Source organism: Hippopotamus amphibius, chromosome 12 (genome assembly GCF_030028045.1).
Source record: "Hippopotamus amphibius kiboko isolate mHipAmp2 chromosome 12, mHipAmp2.hap2, whole genome shotgun sequence".
In the NCBI taxonomy this organism is placed as follows: Eukaryota; Metazoa; Chordata; class Mammalia; order Artiodactyla; family Hippopotamidae; genus Hippopotamus; species Hippopotamus amphibius.
The window spans coordinates 3,541,198-3,561,862 of NC_080197.1; the positions used below are offsets into that span (position 1 = coordinate 3,541,198).

At 54.8% G+C, this 20,665-nt stretch overlaps 1 protein-coding gene across 1 annotated transcript in view; it reads right to left on the bottom strand.

The window, feature by feature from the left end:
- PHACTR3 (phosphatase and actin regulator 3) overlaps positions 1–20,665 on the bottom strand; it is a 206,947-nt gene that overhangs the window by 184,932 nt on the left and 1,350 nt on the right. The gene's annotated exons all lie outside the window — the stretch shown is intronic.

Genomic DNA, 20,665 nt, shown 5'->3' on the forward strand with positions numbered 1-20,665 from the left:
TCACTCAGCTAGTGAGTGGTCAAAGCCGGACTGGAACCTGGGCAGTTGCCCCCAGAGTTTAACCACCACATCCCACCACCTCTCACGGTCCCGCTAGCCACCAAAAGCCACACCGTGTACCATAACAGGATCAATCGATTCAGCTCTTCCTAAGCGCCAAGCCCTACGTGCTTTTCCACAGGCTGGCTCGTGACATTCTCACAACAAGCCTGTGAAGTGAGAACCATGGTCAACAGATAATAACTAAAGAAACCCAAGACCAGAGAGGTTAAGTAACGTGTCCCAGGCAACGCAGCTGTTTGAGCATACGCTTGTCGCTGTCCCAGGTGCTGGCCAATGCAGGGCAACAGCTCAGACTGGCTCTCTTCCTCCTGGAGCTCATTACTGGGATGGGGGTGGGGGGAGAGGGAGACGGTAAACAAATAATCCCTAGAAGCATGGACAGATTATAAATGTGGAAAAGTATTTAACGGAAGAAGAACAGGATGTTAGCACAGGATGCTCATAAGCTCTGAGAGAGACAGAGAGAGAAAGGACGGGGGAGGCCACAAGTGGGGGCCCGCTCAGAACCCAAGGTGGAGGCACTCTGAAGATGAAGGTGGCTGATGGCATGAAAGCGGCAACAAACACAGCTGAGACCCCCCAGGAACAAAGGCTGGGCGCCTGCCCTCAAAAGCTCACTATCCACTCTGAGTGGCCATGACGGACAGTTCTCTGTCTGCCCGTCCCGCCCCCACGCCCCCTGCATCTGGCCACATGCCAGCTTTCCTCTGGGGACCACCCTCCCCACATCAGCTCACGGACTTCAATGAAGCTGACCCACCGCAGGTGCTCAGGGCAGACGTGTGACCCGGATGGCCAATCAGGTTCCTCCGTCCTTGCTCTCCGACCAATGACTGGTCAGGGCTGGACCCATGACTCAGGCAAGCTGAATCAGCATCCCTCCCATGCACTTTATTCGCCTTCCTGGGGAACTTCCCTTTTGCAGAGATTGCTAAGCTGCAAGGAAGCCATGAACTGCCGAGAGCCACCCCATGGAGATGCCTGCCTGAGAAGGAGTCCAACACGGGGAGGAGCAGAGAGGAGGGAGGGAGAGAAAGGGACTCTGGTGACATGGCTGGAACCCAGGGGGCAGGAGGCCAGGCTTGTTTCCCACCTGCACCAGTAAGTCCTCCCACCTCCCCAGGGTAAGCCGATTTGAACTGGGATGTTTGTCACTTGCAACCAAAAGCTGACTGGTCCAGCTCTGGCGGAAATGTGCTGGGAAGCAGACCCCAGGTGGCACAGGTGGTAGCAAGGGTCACAGGCTACTGCTGCCAACGTGAGGAATCCCCTGTCTGCACCCAAGGGAGAAGCGAGGAGAAAGGAGGCCTCAGAGGCATCCGGGGTGGGCTAAGGGCGGCCTCACAGGAGGAGGGGATGGTGCAAGCAGATGGGCTGCCTCTGCCCTCAGGGGGATGGGAGGGAGGGCCACGGTGAGGTTGGACTGTGTCCCCCAAAATTCCCTGAAATTCACATGCTGGAGTCCTCCCCACTAGTTCCTGAGAATGTGACCTTATTTGTAGCGAGGTCTTCACAGGGGTGATGCGTAAAAATGAGGCCAATATGAGTGGGCCTGATGCACCATGACTGACACCGATGTGCGCAGAGGGAAGGCGATGTGAAGAGACACAGGGAGAAGCCGGCCGCCCGCACGCCGGGACAGAGGCCTGGGATGAATCGCAGCCTCGGAAGGAGCCCACCCTGCCGGCACCTGAATCTGGAACTCCCAGCCTCCAGCACCAGGACAGCATCCGTTTCTGTCCCTTAGGCCACCCGGCCACCCCAGGAAACCACCGCAGCCCCAGGAAGAGGACGGGGACAGACGAAAACTAGCCCCCTCTGCAGCCCGGCCTTTCCCGTGCAGAAGGGGCAGGGGTGCCGAGCGGCAGGGGGAACCAGGGAAGCAGGGCCTGGGGGTCTAGAGGAGGCTGCCCCCGGCCCTGGGGCATGGAGGGGCACCAGGTGGAGTCAAGGGGCCGGGGGCAAGGCCTGCCTCCTGCCGGGCAGACACCAACATCCCCGCACGTCTCGGGGCCAAAAGGGCTTTTACCTAAGAGTCAGGTCTCACCTGATTATGGTGATTCTATAAATGTAATACAGTGTCTTGCAACTTACACCAAAAAAAAAGTGCAGGTACAGTGTGGTGACAGCTGCTGTGGCCCCTGGTTTAGTGACAGCACCGCCCCCAGGGCAGTCTCCCAGTGTCCACCTGCGTCCTGTGCGAGGGGAGGTGCCACCATCGAGGGAGGCCGGGGGGACTCTCGGGACTACTTTTTGTGAGTTCCATGTGAGTTTACAAGTATTTCAAAATAGAAAAGTTCAGGAAACATGCAAAAATGTAGAAAGCCACCTCTGGCCCCCTCCGTGTGGCTCCCCCGCCCCGTCTCCTTACCTGCCCACCAGCCTCCCTCAATGCCAGCCTCCTCTGGCCCCTCTGAGTACGAGTTGTGGGGAAGCTTCCAGAACACGCGTGTGCCCCAGACAGGGTTGGAGGCCCACTAGGAACCAGGAGAAAAGGAACCAATCCTCTCATACTTTCGATTCTTTGTGTTTGGGCTCATTTGGGGGAGAACAGAGCAGCCTTTCTCCCCAGTGAGAGGAGCCTGTTCGAAACGCAGCCCCACAGCCAAGGGCCCCTCCAGGCGCGGAAGCCGCTGGGGGACGGGCGCGGCCTTGCTCCCCGGGAAACGCCTAATTCCAGCTTCTAGCCGTCCTTCCCTCATGCACAGTGTCCCCAGGCCAGTCTCAAAGGCGAGCCTTGTCCCCGAGGAGCACAAAGACACCCTTGCCCGGGAGCCAAGAGCGGGGATGCTGCAGCTGAGATGGGGGTGCCTCCCCCGCTGTGACTGGCCGTATCCTCCCCCCGCACCGCGGGCTGACCCTGCCAGGGAGCAGCCAGGCTCTCCACTCCTAAGTGCCTCTGGCCTGGCGAGCGGAGAGCGTAAATAAACCTGGGGGGGCGCGGGGGGTGGAAACGGGAGTGAGTACCGTCCCCAGAAGACAGTGTTCTGAAGTGGTCCCGGAGCTGGAAACGTGTAAGCAGGATCCTTATGAGGTAGGGAGTTCCCTGTCACGTGGGGCATTCAAGCAGAGGCAAGACTCTAGTTGAGTGGGAATGCCAAAGAAGGGATGGAGGGAAACAAGTGACAGATGGACAAATGGGTGCATGACAGACAGATAGGTATAGATAGAGGATAGATAGATGATATATAAAGAGATAGATGGTAGACATATGACAGATTAGATAGATAGATAGATAGATAGATAGATAGATAGATGATACATCGGAGAGATAGATGAGAGATGAGAGAGAGAGGGCAGGGAGGGAGGGGAGGAGGGAGGAAAAGAGAAAGAAAGAAAGAAAGAAAGAAAGAAAGAGAAAGAAAGAAAGAAAGAAAGAAAGAAAGAAAGAAAGAAAGAAAGAAAGAAAGAAAGAAAGAAAGAAAGAAAGAAAGAAAGAAAGAAAGAAAGAGAAAGAAAGAAAGAAAGAAAGAAAGAAAGAAAGAAAGAAAGAAAGAAAGAAAGAAAGAAAGAAAGAAAGGAAAAGAAAGAAAGAAAGAAAGAAAAAGAAAGAAAGAAAGAAAGAAAAAGAAAGGGAAAGAAAAGAAAAAAGAGAGAGGAAAGAAGGAAGGAAGGAAGGAAGGAAAAGAACGAACGAACAGTACTTAAACAGGAAGACACAGCTGCATCACGGATGCCAGGTGGGGACCCTGACTACTCCACACCGCCTCGTCCTGGGCATCCACACACCTCTCCCCAGCTCCTCACCACGCCGCTTCTCCTGTGTCTGTGGACCAGAACTCGTCCCAAACTGCAGGGAGCAACCATCAACTCAGACTGTTCCTGCTCCTCTCCAAGCGTCCCCAGTCACTGTCTGAGACAACTTCCTCCTTCCAGGGACTGAGACCAAAACTCCTGAGGTCATCCTCGACCTTTCTCTCTCACCCCACATGTCTGATTCCTCAGCAAATCCCTGCCTCGAAATACACCCAGGTTGTGGCCACTTCTCACCACTTCCGGCTCCACCACTGTCTTGGTTGGATTTCCCCTGAGAGCAGAGATGGAGGTGGACTTAGGGTAGTTTATTTGGAAGATGGTCCCAGAAAGCAGGTGTCAGGGAGCAGGAGGGAGGGATGGAGGAAGGAAAATCCATCTCAGGTACATCCTCAAGGTCATGGCCATAGGCAGTGGGGTTTTTTTTTTTTTTTTTTGGGGGGGTACACCAGGTTCAATCAACTGTTTTTATACACATATCCCCGTATTCCCTCCCTTCCTTGACGCCCCCCCCCCTCGAGTCCCCCCCACCCTCCCTGCCCCAGTCCTCTAAGGCATCTTCCATCCTCGAGTTGGACTCCCTTTGTTATACAACAACTTCCCACTGACTATTTTACAGTTGGTAGTATATATATGTCTGTGCTACTCTCTCGCTTCTTCTCAGTTTCCCCTTCACCCCCCGCCCCCTCCCATACCTCGAGTTCTCCAGTCCATTCTCTGTGTCTGCTTCCTTGTTCTTGTCACTGAGTTCATCAGTACCATTTTTAGATTCCGTATATGTGAGTTAGCATACAATATTTGTCCTTCTCTTTCTGACTTACTTCACTCTGTATGACAGACTGTAGTTCTATCCACCTCATGACATATAGCTCCATCTCATCCCTTTTTATAGCTGAGTAATATTCCATTGTATATATATGCCACATCTTCTGTATCCATTCATTTGTTGATGGGCATTTAGGTTGCTTCCATGTCCTGGCTATTGTAAATAGTGCTGCAATAAACATGATGGTACAAGTTTCCTTTGGGATTATGGTTTTCTTTGGGTATATGCCCAGGAGTGGGATGACTGGATCATATGGTAGTTCTATTTGTAGTTTTTTAAGGAACCTCCAAATTGTTTTCCATAGTGGCTGTACCAACTTACAGTCGGCAGTGGGGTTTTGATTCTGCAAGAACTGCCCACTTGAAGGATGGGCCACTGGGCCACTGACCCCATCCTGTCAGCTGAGGACCATCCCTCAGGCACGAACTCCCCAGAGGTCTGGCCCCACGTCTGCTGTGTGGGATCAGGCCGTGGGGCACCTAGCTCCTGCCCGAGGTGAGGCCCTGGTGGTGGTGTGCTGGTTTAACAACCCGCTGAGTGACGGAGGGGAGCAGGTCTGCAGCGTCACCAATTTCCACGGTGTCAATGCTCCCACCCTGGCGCATTTCAAGTACCAACATGGTATCCAGCAGCTCCCAACACTCCTGAAATTGTAACCAGCGGCTCTCATGTGCCAACACGAGGCGGCATCCGCTCACAGCTCGTCACCCATCACGTGGGTTGAGTCGGAAGCACAACCGAGGACAGCGGCAGGGGTGGTCCAGGGGCAGGGACACAGGCAGCAGAGACGCCTGCCGCAAGCAGCGTGCTCCCTGCCACCACAACCTCTCACCAAATGCCCTCCTCCCGCCTTGCCCAGCGCGGTCAAATCACCACACCGCAGGCAGACCAGCCCCCTTCCAAGTGTTGGCTCTGAAAACACAGGCCAAGTCTCCACCTGGGCCTCTGCGCCTCCCCACATCCCGACCCCACGCCTCCGGTCTCACTGGCCTCGGCACGCCCGCCCCCATCGGTCACCGCACGTCAGTCTCCTTGTTCACCAACACCCAGGCACACGGCTACCTCGGGACCTGTGCACCTGCTGTTCTCTCTGCCTGGAAGGCTGTGCTCCGTGGTGTGTCCATGACTAACTCCCTCGCTTCTGCCGGGTCTCTCTGCAGATGCCCCTGCTCGGAGGCCCTCTGACCCCTCCCTGCCACTCCACGTCCCCCAGCCTGGATGCAGGCATTGAAAACCACCTGGCATCCCATCACATCTCTTTCTTTCTCTGCTTCCCCTCGTCCCAGGAGACTATTCACTCTCTGACGGCAAGAACGTCACAGTCTTTACTGCTACATTCTCAGCCCCCCGAACAACGACAGGCATAAAGTAGGTGCCCCGCAGGGGGCTGTGAAGACCACGTCTGGCTCAGAACTCCTGGGTTGAATGCCCTTCAACACCCGGCCCAGCCCTGGTGCCCTCGGATGGGCTGGGCTGTCCCAGCACAACACAAGCACCAAGATCTCCCAGTCACTGGCTCTCAGGAAAGGCACTTCCACATCTGCCACCACGAGGCAGGTGCACGCGGCCACAGATGTGACGCGCGCTCCCTCCAAATTCAACGCAGGGCCAGAGTCTGCCGGAAATGGACAGAGAAACCTCATTCAAAAATCAGCACCTGCCCAGCCCCGCGACACAAAGGACCCCAGTGTGACTCGGGGCCAGAAGTAGCCCCAGGCTCTTCAATGCCTGGTTGGAGTGGGTATCAGTTATCTGTGAGATGTAACAAACCACCAACATCTCAGTGGCCCCAAGTATGACCACTTCATCGTCCACCTGCTGTGGGCTGGGGCTTGGGCAGGGCCCCTCTGCTGGACGTGGTGAGGGCCGGGCTCACTCCTCGGCTGGGAGCCTGGTTGGGCTGGAAACATCCTGGATGACGCCCCTCTCAAGAACTGCCGGATGGGGCACCCAGTTCCCCCCAGCTGGACGGTCCAAACTATGTTACGTGGCAGGTAGGAGGGCGGAACAGAGGCTGCCAGGCGTCCAAGTTCTGGGCCCAGGGGTCACACTGCGTCACTTCTGCTGCGTTCTGTTCAGAGCGAGTACACGGATGCAAGGGGGCGGGAGACAGCCTCCCCTCCTGACGGGAGGAGTGACATCGTGACACTGCACACGGGCGGTGGGGTCGGAGGGAACGGATGTGGCCACCTGTGGAACCAACTCGAACAGCGCTTTCCCCTTTTCACAGGGGGAGGCGGGCACAGAGTGGCAGGCGACTCACTGAGGTCCCACAGAGTCAGGACCAGAAGCCACACAGTCTAACCCAGCAGCCCGTCTCTGACCCCCACCGCCCCTCCCCGCCCCCCGGAGTTCAAGCTCTGACTGTGACACGAGCCACCCGTGTGCCCAGCACAGGTCACTGAGCCTCGCTCTGTGGGGACGGGGAACCCACCTGCCGCACTGCAGGCGGGCAGAGCTACGGCTGGCTGGGGTCCCCCAGGGCAACGCTGGCCAGGGAGGAGTCTGGGGGACATTTAAAGTCACCCCAGGGCCCCACGAGCCTGGCTGTGCGGGGGACACAAGCCTCTATCTGTATCCCAACGTGCTTGACTTCTCTCCATCCAAGTACAGCCTCTTTTCCCCAGTTCCTCCTGACGTCTGCCTCCGACTGTCTCTTCTGACTGAACTCTTCCCCTCCCCTAAAACCGGGTCCTCCCCCAACCTCCCCCATCGAGATGCACAAGCCACACACCTGGTGTCGCCCTCCCTCCCCCGCCCCTGCCTGCACCCCCAACGTGTGTCCTGTGAACCCCACCTCCATCTATTTCTCCCCATGACCCCTTCCAGACTCCGCTCCATCTTCCCTCTCAGACACACACAGACAGACACACACAGACACACACACGACTCATCTGCCCCCAAAGCAGCAACCAAGTGACCTTTCCCAGTCCCAAATCCACTGGTCACCCCCTCTCATAAAACCTTCAAAGGCTCTACGATGCTCGTAGGATAAAGACTGAAACCCTCAGTGAGGTGTTCCGCGCTCTGCACGGGGCTGGCCCTGCCATCTCCCCACCCCCACCCCAAAACACAACACCCCCTCCCACCCCAGGGCCACCGCACACGCTCTCCCCTCTGCCTGGAACAGTCGTTACCTTCATCCCCTTCCCCCATCACCCTTTAGCCAGTTCATCCCCACTTTCTCAAATTTCATATCTATATCTCCAAGATATAGTTTTAAGAGGAAAAAGCAAAGTAGAGAATGGGGGGGGAGGGGGGGAGGGGAGGAGAGTACGCTTCCTTCTTTGATGAAAACAAGAGGAAGACTCTAACGCACAGACATGTTCTGAAAGCATCTCAGAAACAAGAAACCTCAGCAGTGCCTCCAGGAAGAGCTGGGGGCACGGGCTGAGGGGCCGGTTTGCAGGAAGGATAAAGACAGTCGGTGCTTACTGCGTGGGCACTTGCCAGACGGTGTCAGTTCACCTGCCCGTAACCACACGGTGCAGAGATGATTACACTGCACCCATTTGACAGAGGAGGAAACAGAGGCCCAAAAAGGGAAACCAATAGCTGGCAAGTAATGGACCCCAACCCATGCCCGACTGCCCCGAGCCAACCTCCTAACACTGCTCAGCCCATCTCCTGCTGTCACGGACGCTTCCCGGCCCGACACGCACATGTACTACTTTTCCAGTTTCCAAAAACCTGTTTGTAAAGAGAATGGTGTCCCCCACCTCCCTTGAAAAGCATTTGTTTTCCTTTCCCCGCCAGCATCTCCAAGGGGGCAGTTACTTCTGAAGGCTACACCTCATGTGGCTACACAGTTCTGGGTGTTTGCTGAAGATTTCTTTGGGTCAAAGCTGCTATCAGGTTAGAAGCCCTCCTCAAAATAAATGTAACAACGGGGCGACATGGTAGCCCAGTGTTCGCCTCCAACAGGATTAGCTCAGCCTTCTTCGGATGGCAGTTCACGGCTTTCTGGAGGGACGTGCGTCTCCAGGGTGCTGGGAATAACCACAGCCTGGCCAGACATGGCTCTAGCTACAAGGTCACCCTGCACCCTGTGGGGCCGACGCCTGGCTCAGCTCATGGGACACCTCTGCCCCCTGCTCATCCTACAGCTGGAGGCGCTAGAGACATGAGAGGCCCTTCTGTGTGCAGTGAGGTGGTCCACTGCACTGGGTTGAAGTCTCCTAGCAACCATCACCCTCCACAGGCAGGTCAAGGTGGCCTCCTCACCAGACTCACCGCCCAGTGTGAACCAGGAGAAGGGTGTCGTTTCCCCAGGGCAGAGCTTTCTGCTCTACTGGTGACACTCACAGAATACACACCTGGAGGCAGGTGACAGTTAACTTACATTCAGCGCAGATGCTGGGCTGGGGTCACTCACCTCACCCAAACTCACAACCACCCCAGGAGGGTGGCCCCATTCTACAGATGAGGAAACTGAGGTGTCGCCTGATGGAGGGACTTGCCCAGGTCAGCCAGGTGCCGTCGGCAGGGCCGGGGTTCTTGCCTGACCACAAGGCCAGCTCCGAGGCGCCCGGGCACAATGGCTCCAGCTGCCTGCAGGAGGGACAGGGGCCATGTGATGGCCCTGACCATGACCGCCTGTGGCTTTTATAAGTGAGGATAAGTTACAGCAGGGCTCACACACACGCACGCACACCTATACACACGCGGGCCATGACTCCTTCATCCACCCCTACTCTCCTCCAGCCACTGGCTGACTTCAGCCCGTGACCCCCGAGCTCCCTCCTGCCTCCGGGCCTTTACATGGCCATTCTCTCTGCTCAGCACACCTTCCCCTCCCACTCAGCCTGTTTCACTCCAACCACTTTTCGAGTCTCAACTCACTGCCCTGGACACCTTTCCTCAGCTCCCCCAGCCTGCCGGCCCCAGAGCAGCCCCGGCCAGCCCTCCCCCACTCCCTCCGAGACTGGCATCCGAGCTCATTCCCGCTAAACAACCCCACAGGATGGGCCACAGCTCTACTCTCTGCCGCAGCCCCTCACCTGGCATCACGCCTGGCCTAACAGAAGGCACTCGATTTGCTGGGCGGGAAGGAGCAAGGAGGGGGGTGGGAGGGAGGACCTCACGTGCACTGAGCTGCAGGCATCGTCCTCCAGCTTTGGTGCGACTCTCCCAGGCTCTCGCACACCCCCTCCAGCCGGCGCTCGCTTCCGGGACGTCGCCCTGGGCGGTGTTAATTGGGCCCCACAGCCTCCCAGCCAAAGAGCTCGCTGAGCCAGATGCAGCCATCAGCTCCGCCCGGGTCAGAAAAAGGAAAGAGAAAAAAATTCAGTGATTGGAATCTCTATTTCCTATGAGCGAACAGCTGCTCTGTGCTAATATCCTCCTGGAATAAACTGTTATTAGTTAATTTAAAAAACCACACAGAGACCAATTATTAACAAATTTGTAGGCTTATTTTTAGCCCCGTGCACTCCTGATAAGTTGCCCTCTGAGCCACTGCCCTCTCTGCCTGCCGATCCGCTCCAGGAATGCCACAGGGAAGGACCGCGTACCCTGACCCTCAGGCTCTGCTTTTGCTGCTGAGTTGGGGGCGTTCTCCCCTCGCTCTCACTGTTCCTTACGGGCGCGTGCGCACAGGAATAAGGGGCTGCCGGGGGTCACTGTCAGGTGCTCACCTATCGCGCTCACAGTAAACCAGCATCTCCCGTGCGCTACTGTGAACAAGACTCTGTTTCACAGCTGAAGACAGAACCCCGGACAAGACACCCCTTTAAAGGAAAAAGATACACATACGTTTCCCGGAAAGTGAAAAGAGTTGGACAAATATTAGCGGAAAGTCATCACAATAAAATGTCAATGCCGTTTGCAATAGGGACCTTAAGGAAAAGACAAGTTCCATGAGATTCCGGGGGCAACAAGCGGGATGTGGCCCCCCTGGCCCCCACCCGGAGCACCTGCCCAGGACAACGCAGCACGAGGCGGTGCCTGCTCTGTTCCACGTCGTGTGTTATTAAATGCCCGCTCCCCCCGTTACTCACCCTTCCCGCTGAAGGGATGAGATAAAATAATAAGTTATCCCTAAATCTTGCATTATGTCCTATTAAGGCAGAGGCAGCTAGCTGCAAGAACTAGGAGAAAAAAGAAGAGAGGTTGAGGAACAGGCGGCCGTTGGCTCCACCGTCCACGTGCCCTCCTTCCTGAGCCCCAAGCCAACCCCAAGGAGCCCCAGGACTATGGTCAGCTCAGCGCATCACAGCCTTGTGTCGCAGCTGGAGTGTGACTCAGCCTTTAACCTTGACCTTTAACTTGAGCCAGTTATACAATCTCTGCATTCTGGCTCCCCTGGACCAGACCCCAACCAGGAAGCCGACACAGGGCCGCGGAGGAGCCCCCGGAGGAGCCCCCAGGGCACTCTGGCAAGCCCTAGAACCAGCTTGGGGGCCAGGCAGTGGGGGAGGGTGGCAAAGTCATACAGAGCTGCCTGACTTCTCCCAGCAGTGGTGACCCCAGGACAGGAGGGACCCTGCTTTCAACATCACGAGGCACCAGTGGGGGCCATGGACATCTCAAGACTGCTCAGAATCAGGGCTGCCTGCTGTCATCAGCCAAAATGTTCAGGGGCCTCCAAGAGGCCTTTGGTGGAAGTGTCTCCATAGTGATAGCTGGGGGCAAACACCAGCCTGTGGCGACTGGGGTCTCCCTGCGTTCCAGGCACCCTGCTAAACACTTTACAGAAACCAACCCGGCAAATCCTCACCACCACCCTGGCAGGGCGGGACATTTTACAGAGGGGGAAACCGAGGCTCAAAGATGTTAGATGGGTCTAAGTCACGTAGACCAGGAGACACCAAAGAATCCATGCACCTGCCAGCTCCCCTCAAGACCTTGTCTGTTGGCCTCCCAAGATCAAGGCCCCACCGTGGTAGAAGCAGCAGGAGATTCCAATGTGAATGTGACCAAGCCCCTCCCACAAGGGGGAGACTGAACTCCCTCCCCTTGACCTTAAACTGGCCATGAGCCTGCTCCAACAGAGCTAGGCCAAAGGGAGGGTCCCAGACTCTAAGAGGCTTGGGGCATGTGCCCCACTGCCACAAGACAACATCGCTGGGTCCAGGGAGGATGAGGTGCAGGTGGAGAAGAGCCGCCCGGCTGAACCCAGCCTAGATCATCGACCCTGCCAACCTGCAGACAGCAGAGGAGGAAACACCCAGCGTTGCAGCACGGATGTCTGGAGGCTCCCGCAGAGGACAAGCTGGATGCCACACAGAAGGGGGCAAAGGTGGGTAGCCTGGTACTTATCACGTATGCATCCTGTCATTTTACAAGTCAAAACAGGGTGCCCCTAGCCAGAGGGTGAGCTTCTGGGACGGGCAAAACTTCCGTACATCACCCCCTACAGCAGTGCTTCCTACGTCAGCAGATAAATAAGAATGGATGCTAACGTACAAGATTTTAATGTAGGACAGCACTTCCCAGTTCACTGAAACCCACCCCACCTGGTGATTTCTGCCACCCCGGTGTCTCCTCAGTGGGTGACCACACTACTTTACAAATATTTTAAGCCCATCTTCTTTTGTTTGCAAATAAATCTGATTTAAAAGAGGACCATATACGGCCAGTCTCTATGAAGAATATATCCTCAGAGGAAACTAAAGGTGGGGCAAGGCCACGTGGACCCCACAGGGCAGCACTCAGGCTGGGACAGCCCTGACGCTGGTGAGCTCTGCACAAGAGACCCTGCTGACAGACGAGCCAAGGTCAGCAATGACTTGACTCATGTGACTGCAGAAACACCGTCACCCCACAATTAACGTGGCCTGAGACAATGTTTTCCTGCCAAAGGGAAGCAGAAAGATCATTTTTGGAAGGTCTTCCTGACCTTGTTTAAGTCCTCTGAGCTACTGATTCCAGCAAGGCAAAAATTCTGTCTGCACGCAGAGATACAAACTTCCAAGAAGTAATGGGACCAAAAAATTAAGTAATGACAACACAACTCAATAGTGAGAGTATTAAGACCAACTGCAACTTAAAGTGCTACACTTAAAACAACTGCATAACAATGTGTAACACATACATTAATTAAGTCTACAGCCACAGCTCTCATCCTCCGCTCAGATCTTAGCAAATTCATTTTCTGACTGCTGACTAATCCATGTCAAAGTCTACTTATGTCATGGCCACGAGATAAGGTGCGTTGCCAAGCGACCCCCCCAAACGGCTCACTTTGACACACAGGGACACCAGCCCGTTAAAGACAGGACCTTCCACAACTCTGCCCACGGCTGGTCCTCCGCATCACCTTGCCTGACTTTCAACAAATAAATCTCGTCCTCGTGGCCATTCCCGTTAAATGAACTGGGAGACTGAGGAGCACGTCTGTGTCTGTTTGTGAGACTACAGATACGGATGCGCTCGTGGGACAGGCTGCTTGAACCAGGAATGGGAAAAACACATGGATCTTTCATCTAAAGCACCGAAGACCTTCCTGTAAGATGCATAATGAAGCCAGTAAACGGCCCGCAGGGCAGAGAGTGAGCTGGGCATACAGGGTGGGTGGGGCGAGAGGGGGTGGGGCAGAGTGGGAGGGGCTGACCGGGTGGGAGGGTCAGAGAGTGGGGGGCGCATGCAGAGCGGGCCAGGCATTAAACTCACTCAGATTCAAACTCCTCTTCATACACATATGTCCGAGGCCCACTAGCCCTCCAGCCCTACCTCAAGGATTTAGGGGAAGATTAAACGGAAGGAAGGAAGACGCCCCGCGTGTACCACAGAGCGGACACCCAGCACGTTTTCGCTCCAGCCACGGATAACTTACCAGAACGTCAGCCCTGTGAGGGTCAGTCTCGCTCCCGCGATAAATGTTATTAGATGAAAGTTGGATGGGCATGACGTTCAGGCTGGAGTCACACATCTCAGTCCAACCTTTAATTTCTTGGTAAAGAAATATCCTAAGTATACAAAGCGCTTCAGCTTCCCCAGAGCTTCCTTCTGTGTGAGGTTCCCAAGGGTGGCCTGCTGGCCACAAGCAGCCCCAGATGCGCTGGGCTTGGGTCACATGTGTCGCTTGTTTGCTAGTGAGGAGGGCGGTAGGTGACTTGCCCGGCAGTCGCTCTCATTCTCCACGTCTTCTGAACCTGTTCTTGTGAGTGGCAGCCCTGACCATACCCCCAGGCAAACAACCCAAACCAACAACCCAAACCGACAAAAGCTGCCTCTCCCAGCCCCTGCAGGTGGGAATGACCATTTGACATCCTTCCAGCCAAAGAGGTCACTGGGCAGGGCTCCCAGGAAAGCCAGGTCAGGACCCAGCAGCTGGACACCCCCTCCACATGTCACCATCCCCTCCCCCTGGCCTAGAAAGCGTACTTGTCGCTGGGGCTGCAGCAACTGCCTTGTCCCCAGGAGCCTCGCCCCCGAGACAGCGAGGCCGGTGTGCTGTCGCACTTCCAGTGACAGTAAGACGCCCCCTCTTATCGTAACCAGCGCTGCTTAGGTTTTCTACTATAGGAAGCCAAACCAATCCCTAACCGACAAACTTGCCAATATTTAAAAATCACATTTCGCATACAAATCTGGATTTCCAGCATGTCTCTTAAAATAGGATGCCCTGGCCCCCCAGGCCCACATACCTGCCTGGCGATAACAGCTCTGTGCAAACTCCCACTCCCTGCCCTGGCCATTTTCAGGGGTACCAACCCCTGTAAACACTGCGGTTGGGGGCCGGGGTTAAACCATTTTATAGGACAAGGAACAGATCTCGGCTCTCAAACTCAATAATGGTAGGTCTCAAACCCGCTGACATACATTATTCGTAGTCAAACGTTTTTCTTTTGCCTTTATTCCTGTGACATGTGACATCCGCCCCACACATGATGCTCTGGTTGAAGCACAGGGGAGGGGCCTGGAACACCCCCACCCTCCAGCCTCCAGCAGGTGGTCTGGCCACTCCCAGGCCTAGTGTGGAGATGAGTCACCTGCGTCCTTCAAGACAGGCACCTTTCCCTCAGCAGTCACCAAACTCACAAAACAATCAAAGAAACATCTGAGGGAGAGCCAAAACTTAACTGCGCTCTGGCTGTGCAGCCCACAGAAGTTTAATGTAACTGAAATGCAGATAATTTTTGACTCACCCTTGTACGTATACACACTCAAATCCGATTTCAAGACCACCGATGTGCTACCCCGTAATTAGAGGACCAGAGTCAATACCTTAAGGTGGGGAGACTCCAGAAGGACTGCAGTCGGGCGGAGGCAGGAAGGGGGCCACGGGCAGCATATGAGGATGGACAGACGGACCTGGGGCCGGGCAGGGAGGGAGGCTGTGAGGGTAGAAAAAGGTTGGTTGTGGGAAAGCACAGGTGAGGTCAGGACCCACGGACTGGGTGGGAGGAGTGTTAGAGCCAGCCTGTCCACACGGCAGGCTGCTGCCGCCCTCTCGGTAGACCAGAATCAGAATCGGAACCTGAGCCCTCCTCCTCCTTCTCATCACCGCTATCTGAGAACGGACCCTGTGGCCTCACGGTTCTGAGACACGGAGGGGCGTGGGTCCCCAAGTCCTCACCAGGCCCTGGCCAGGTCCACACAGCACGACCCCACATTTCACAGGTGGAGGAAATGAAGCCCAGAGCGTCTGACCAGCATGGCCCTGAGACGGAGCCAGTTAGAGGAGAGGCTGCAGGTCGACCCACAGGCTGTCCTCACCTCTTTATCACAGGGTCCTCGACCTCCCAACTTTATTCACAGAAGCCAACAGCACCTCGAGGTGACTAGGGGATGTCCGAGGAGAACCTGGCCTCTTCACAGCTGTGAAACCAGTGATCAGTGTCTCCAGATTCACTCTGTTACAGACAATAATAGCTCAGTAATCCTCACCCACCTGGAGTTATGGACAATACCTACCACCATGTTACAGACAGGAAACGGAGGTTCAGAGAGGCGAAGGGACTTACCCAAGGTCACACAGCATGCACACGGCAGAGCCAGGCCTGGGACCCCTCCATCCAACTCCAGGCAAAGAATCTCTTTGGATGTCCTTGTTCCCTTTGTCAAAGAGACCCAGATAGCCAGGGCCAACCATGGCACGTTGCGGGCTCTCTGGAGGAGCTCACTGAATTGAAATAAATTAATCCTGTGTGGATAAGAAATGACCTCTGCTTGGGTGTCCCCCCCTTAAGGGCGAGAGATGAAGAGGCTTCAGCAGAAGAGCTCTATGACCGTGTCAGCTGCACTCGGACGTATCCGTCCAGTCAACAGACATCCACTGGGCAAGAGCAAAGGGCAGCACAGCCGAGGGACAGCGGACCAGGCCCTGCCCTCAGGGTCTTTCACTCCAGAGCAGTGCGGACAGAGCTGCCCACGAGGATGGAACGTTCTAGATCCACACTATCCAGCACGGCCGCCTCTAGCCACACGTGGCAACTGAGCCCTTGAAATGTGATGGGTGCAACCCAGGAAAGGAAATTTCAAGGCTAACTTATGTCATTTAGATTTAAATTGCCATAAGTAGCTCGTGGCTACTCGAGCAGACAGTGCTACCCGGCAGGAGAGACAGAATGAGCGAGCTGGTCAGATAAGTGAGATCATTTCAAAGAGTGACCAGTGAGGAGAAGGAAAGCGGCTCAAGCGACCAAGAGGGATGGGGTGGGGGCGAGAGGTAAACCCTGGCCTCTGACTGTGACTGGTCTTCTGCCAAACAGCCACGCCTGGCACCTGGGAAGGTCCCAGGGATGAAGCTGTCCCTTGTCACTGCCTTCTGCATTACCTTAAGGTGAGAGGCAGGTGAGGAAAGGACGTTTCAAAAGCCTCCAATCATTTTCTACGAGGGAAGTGCAGCACATTCATCACCAGAAAAAAATTCTAAGTTTTTAAACTCCATATTTTTTTAAGCACCCAGGTTTTATTTTTAATAACCCCGAAGAAGAAGCTGATAAGGTAATTACTGCATATTTCTACTGCTAATTAAGCCATGGGGATGCTCTGCAAGGGGCCAGCGGGAGATCCCCAAAACTCAGGACTCGGAGCAAGAGAACGTTTGAGGAAGGAAGCCGGAGAACCGCGCCCTGGAGAAAGCAGGCCGCAGCCCCCTAGTCCCCGCCCCACGCTGGGGTGTGGGGAAGCAGGGGTTCAGGCAAAGGGACGCCCGGGTCTGGAGTGTGAGGTGGGGATGTGTCTGTGCGTCTGTGTGTCTTTGTGCAGCTCAGGAGGGCAGCGGATGCTGGGAGAGGCTCTCCCCCTCCGGGCCATGAGCAGAGGCGGATCTGTCCCTGCAGACAGACGTGGCCCCAGCCTCCTCCAGGCTGACCTGCCGGCCACTCTTGGGCCACCATGGAGCTGCTTATCCACGGAGGCCCCGTCCCCCCACCTGGCCAGCCCCAGGCCTCATCCACTGAGACACTGCACCAGATGCTTACCAAGGCCTCCTGCAGGTGAAGTCCATGCTGCGTTTCCGGCCGGGGTCGGGGCGGGGGGTTGGGGACGGTCCACCGAGAGTGAGTCCAGAGTCCCAGGTGGTGATGAGCATGGAGAGCAAATGGGGACGGAGGACCCGGATCGGGGCGGTGGGGACAGGGCAGCTACCTAACCTCATCGGGGGAACAAAGAGGGCCCTCTGAGGAGGTGATGCCGGCCCAAGACCTGGGCAAGCAAGGGGCAGCAGGACACAGAGGTCTGGAGCTCAGGAGCCAGACAGGTCATGGCAGGACTTTCGGGGACACACACACACACACACGGAGGTTGTAGCTGAGACTGAGAGCGTGGCTGAGGACTAGGCTCAGCGGGTCCCCAGGTGACCCGCACCTTCAGCATCACCTGGTCACGCGTTAGAAACACACATCACCGGTACCCACCACAGACAGGCTGAACCGGAAACCATGGGGGTGGGGTTAACAACCCTTCCAGGTGATTCTGGTCCACACTCATGGGTTTGAGAATGAATGATGTACGTCAGCAGTTCTCCAGGGAGATTTTGCCCCAAGGGGACACTCGGCGATGTCTGAAGACACTGTCAATGGTCACGGCCAGGGGCTGGGGTGCTACTGTCATCTCGCGGATGCGGCTAAGCATCCTGCCATGCACAGGATCCCCCACCTCACAGCGGAGAAGAATCCCATGACCAATGCCAACGGTGCTGAGGTTGAGGGGCCCGCTCAAGACCAAAAGGTCCCCCACCTGGTTGCAGAGCAGAATCTTTAAAAAGACACATTGCAAGTCCCCAGGGAAACCTTCTAAACAGCTGTCCCGGGTGACTCTTGGCTCAGTCTCTGGTCCCAGCATCTGGAAACCAGGGAGAAGGCTGGGAGTGGAGGAAGAAGGCCCTGCAGGAACCCCCACACGATGGGCTGGAAAGAGGAGCAGGGGGATGAGGAGGGAGGCAGGAGAGGGCAACGCAGCAAAAATCCAGGGAGGAGGGAACGTCAGGAAGAGGGGGCTCAGTAGGGCACGAGCAGTGAAGGGACAAGATGAGGAGGTGGCGTGGGACTGGACCAGAAGGAGGTCCACACGGGACCAACGCCCGGACAGAGCCCATGCCACGGCCTGAGAGCTAACGGAACAAGAGAAAGCAGAACTTCTCCTCACGAGTATGAACTCCTCCGAGGGAGGAAAGGTGATGCGATGCTGAGTTGTCTTTTTAAAAATTTCAGTTTGGGGGAAAATCCTAACCATGCTCGCAAATACAGGGTAAGGATTTGCAGGGAGGAACATGGTAAAACTACCAACAGAATCGTGAGCAGAGCATTCAGGTCAGCCCTCGGGGACAATCTTTCATCCCTGCCACGCAGTCCACGGCTGCAGACGTGGCCGCTGAGAGATTTAACGCACTAATAAGACCAAGAAAAGATGCTCACGCTCACCAGCAATCAAAGAGCCACAAATTAACTCAACGAGACACCCCTTGTCACCCTCCATGAGAGAGAAAACCAGACTGACGACCTCAGGTGTCAGCAAGGCTTTGGAGAAAGGGCGCTCTCAGATTCCGAAGGAACGTCAATGGTCCATTTTCCAGCAGGATGCAGTATCAGGAAAAGTTTAAATGTGAGTCTCCTGTGACCCAGAAACACCGTAGAGGAAATTCACAAAGGAGCACAAGGAGCCTTTGCCAGGATGACCACTGCTGTGTTGCTTGTAATAGGTACAAACTGGAAACACAAATATCTAATAGCTCAAGTGAGAAAAATCTATTCCTTGGGATACTACGTGGTTATTAAGACAGGGAGACAGAGACATACCCACCACGTGGCGAGACCGCCAAGACCCAGTGTTGAGTAGAAACCCCAAATGAAGAACCTTCTACACAGTGTTACCACTTAAGTTCTTTTAAGCACCTTTCCCCAAGAACCTGTAGATGTAAACACGTAGGAAAAGGTCCGGATGCGCCACGGAACTCAGCACGTGATAACCTCTGGAGGGCGAGAGAGAGGGGGGTCACTGCTGACCTTTCCCATCACGCTCTGAGTTTCTATTGCGAGAATATTGATGCATTAAAGGTGCCTTTTGAGGGGGGGAAAGGTAAATGCAACCTTGGGCTGTTTTTATCAAAACACAGAATCTAGATGGAGGGAGGTGACATTTCCATCTGACTTTGCACCAAGTTATTCCACAGCCGGCTCGCTGGCTTCACATTTCGGGAGTAGCTCTTTACAGCAGCAGGCGGACAAATGGGAGAGGTCCTACGGGGCAAGGGAGTCGATGGGCTGGGAGGGCTGGGACTCTTCAGCCTAGTGAAGAAATGACTCAGATGGGTGCAATAACTAACAATGTCAGACTCTCTGAGAGCCCAGGTAACACGCATCATGAGAAGATCCCATCAGGACTAACGGATAGCAGGCCTTTTCAAGCCATTCGAAAAAGACTTTAAACGGGTCTGTCCAAAGGGAAGCACACATCGCATCAGAAAGATGTGAGTCCCCCATCAAAAGAGGTATGCAAAGCACATGCCAAGCCAACCAAGCAAAGCAGTTGTAGAAAATGCTCCCCTAATCCACCCTTCCTGCTTCAAGCTCCCAGGTCGCTTCCAACTTGAAGATTCTGAATCTCTTTCCACCAGAACTCCTCTGCTTAACACAGTCCTTAAATACTTCATTGATTTTTGCTTTTTAGTAAGGTCCTACCGCTCACAGAATTACACCTACTAGAGACTCTTCATCTCAGGCATCTGCTCTCTGGGTCCCATTTTGAGAACCTGAACCAGAGACTAAGGCGGGCTTTCATCCTCCCATGGCATCACTTAATCACGGACATGCAAGCCCTTCCACCCCTCTCCTAGGTGGACCAGCACGAGCCACCTGCCAAACGCTCTGCTCCCACCCACAGAGGCATCAACTCACAGACAGCCAAAAAGCTAAATCCTCCATAATTCCCGTTTCAAGTTTGCTTCCTTTTACTGCCAGGGAGACAAAAGGGGCTGAGAAGGATTCCCTCGTGACGAGCCACTCAACTTCCATAATTGGAACAATCATGGGTGTGCATCTCCAACACAGAGAAAACCAATCCATCATGGAGTGCTGAAGGCTTAATCCCCGATTTCTAATAAAAGGATTAATTAAAGCCTTAAGGGTCTGCTTATAGCTGCCTCTGCTTGAAACTCCAAGGAAATTAACTTGCCCTCCCAGATATTAAAAAAAGTCAGGGATTTCCTCCGGCTGGTACCTTAGTTTGACCAAATGACCCAGTGTCAATAGTCCTAACAAAGAAATCTTACAAGCCCTGCATGGGTTTATTGTTTAAATTTTCAGATTGGGTCCTGGTGCCCACAGAGCTGCCTTTAACGGGTCTTTCTCTGCAGTTAAACAGAGAAGCTCCTCTGTGTTCCAGCCAAGTGAAGGAATCCCTCCCCACAAAGCCGGCTCCCCCCAGCCCCAGGGACCATCTGGAGTCTGATGCCCACCATTTAACGTCATCAAGTCCCCATTTGGGGTGGGTGCATTTAGAGAAGAAGAGTCTTCAAAGGAAGGTAGGAGCAACTTATTGTCAAAACAGAACCTGGGAAGGGATGGTGCTTCTCTAAGATTCGAATGCAGTCCTGTGACTTGATACCAAAACACCAGCTTTGATTCTTTTTTTGAA